We start from the raw sequence: 2,060 nt of genomic DNA on the forward strand, positions 1-2,060 counted from the left end.
CTCTCTCGAACCCTCGAGAGGGAGCAAGGGAACTTGATTTTTTAGCTCCAATTCAGAGGACTCTAGCAAGGATTTAGTGTTTCAATTCAAGGTATAACTCCTTAGTACCATTCTCTTTGATTTTCCTAAGTTCTAATAAGCTAGGTTTTGTGTTTAATTTTAGAGTTAGGGTTGCTGTAGTTATGTTTTGCTTTTGTTGAGTATTCTGAAGTTATATTGGTGGTAGTTGAGTTGTTTTGGTATTGTTTGGGGGCTTGAGGTTGTGTTTGAGCAAAGTTTGAGTTTAAGAACTCAAGCTTTGCTCTCTAATGGAGAATTTTGATATAGATGTTGTTGGCTAGTTTTATTGTATGGATTATGTTTATTATGATGTAAGTAGGTATTCTGGAAGGTTTGGTGAGATTTGGGATTACATTGGAGTTGTGGTGTGGTTCTGTGTGTTTTCTGCACTGAACAGGAATTCCGGTTCAGATGGACCTGTAGAAACCAGAATTCCGGTAGGTCCTCAAGAAACCTTGCAAAACTAGAATTTTGATTGAGGAATCGGTCTACCGATTTGGGCATTTTAGGGAACCCTAGTTCTTCCCATTTTTGCAATATTTAGGGTATTGTCATGTTATCCATCTTAGTTTCAAGTTTAAGTCTCCGAAAAGTGATTTAGTGTGTCACTCATCAGTTTTACAAAGATTGTGATTAGGGGCCTATAAATCATCGAGCAGCAGTTCTACTCAGGTTGACCAACACACTTGAATTTAGAAACGAGGTAAGATTAGTATAATGATATGCATATGTGTTTACATATTTAGCGTACATGTTAGGTGCCGTCAGAATAACATATCAGGGTATCAGTGAGGTGTACATAGAGTTGCACCAAGATACAAACATATATATGTTAGGCAAATCTATAGCCATCAGATTAGCATATCAGGGCATTAGTGAGGTGTACATAGAGTTGCACACAGATGCCAACAGATATATGCTAGGCTATCAGATAGTATGAATTAACGGCTACCACATCAGTACGACTAGAGTATTGAGTATAGGCTGGATTCGCAGTTAGTCATACTTTGTCGAGAATGTTCCTAATTCAATTAGCAGATTGTGACTAGGTGTATAGGCACCTTGTTGCGGTCTAAATATATGTTTATGTTTATGATTATGCTTTTCTTACTGAGTTCGTCGACTCACAGTTATTGCTTGCATGTGGAGGTAAGGGCAAGGCTAAGGTTGAGCAGCCGTGAGAGCGAGCGGATGAAGATTGTACATGTCGGGGCGGTTAGGTCTGGAGTATACGGTCTTTGGGCGTGTTGGACGTATTTTGTATAGTCACTAGGAAATAACTTTTGTATTATGTACCATATGAAATAGTTGTAAATATTTTATAAACGGGATGCTGATTATACATATGTTATAATTTTGATGTTTATAAGTAGTTGAACAAAGTTTTAATTATTAATGATTTTCATTAAACTCGTTGATTAGCAACAGTTAATATAAAATCACGATAACACGCCTAAATTAGTAGGGTGTTACATTATTGTATATATTTTATTGTATTTTAATTTATGTAACTATTATATTATATATTATTTATTCATTTATCTTTATACTATTTGAGAAATGATTGAATATGTATCTATTAGATTAAAATTAACCACCTAAACTAAAGTTAATGTGTACAGGTTTTGTGTGTCAATTTTTTAGTATACTCCCAAATTATTCCTCTCATTTCAAAAAGCCCAAAAAAAGAAACCCTCTTTCTATTCTCTCTTTTTCTCTCTCTCTTTCCCTCTCACTTTGCCAGTTTCCTTCTCACTCAACCGACCACCAACTATCCCAAAATTCACCGCTCGCACTATCGCACTATCGCACTATTGCACCACCACCCACGACCCTCCCTCTCTGGTTCTCTTTGGTGCGGGGCCGACGATCCACGACCCATGACCACCATCGTCGAACAGGAAGACGAACGATTTTTGGTTTCTTTGTATGTTTTTTTTTTATTTTTTGGTAAAAAAATTAAATTTTGGTGAAACATACATTTTCTGTGATTTTTTTTT

General features: G+C 36.2%; 1 long non-coding RNA gene across 1 annotated transcript; it reads left to right on the forward strand.

Moving 5' to 3' along the window:
* LOC115710032 (uncharacterized) lies at positions 1 to 1,452 on the forward strand. Its single transcript, XR_009686638.1, has 2 exons — positions 1 to 91; positions 1,191 to 1,452. It is a non-coding gene; the product is annotated as an uncharacterized LOC115710032 (long non-coding RNA).
* Positions 1,453 to 2,060: the final 608 nt, after the last annotated feature.

This window comes from Cannabis sativa, chromosome 3, assembly GCF_029168945.1.
Source record: "Cannabis sativa cultivar Pink pepper isolate KNU-18-1 chromosome 3, ASM2916894v1, whole genome shotgun sequence".
Taxonomy (NCBI): Eukaryota; Viridiplantae; Streptophyta; class Magnoliopsida; order Rosales; family Cannabaceae; genus Cannabis; species Cannabis sativa.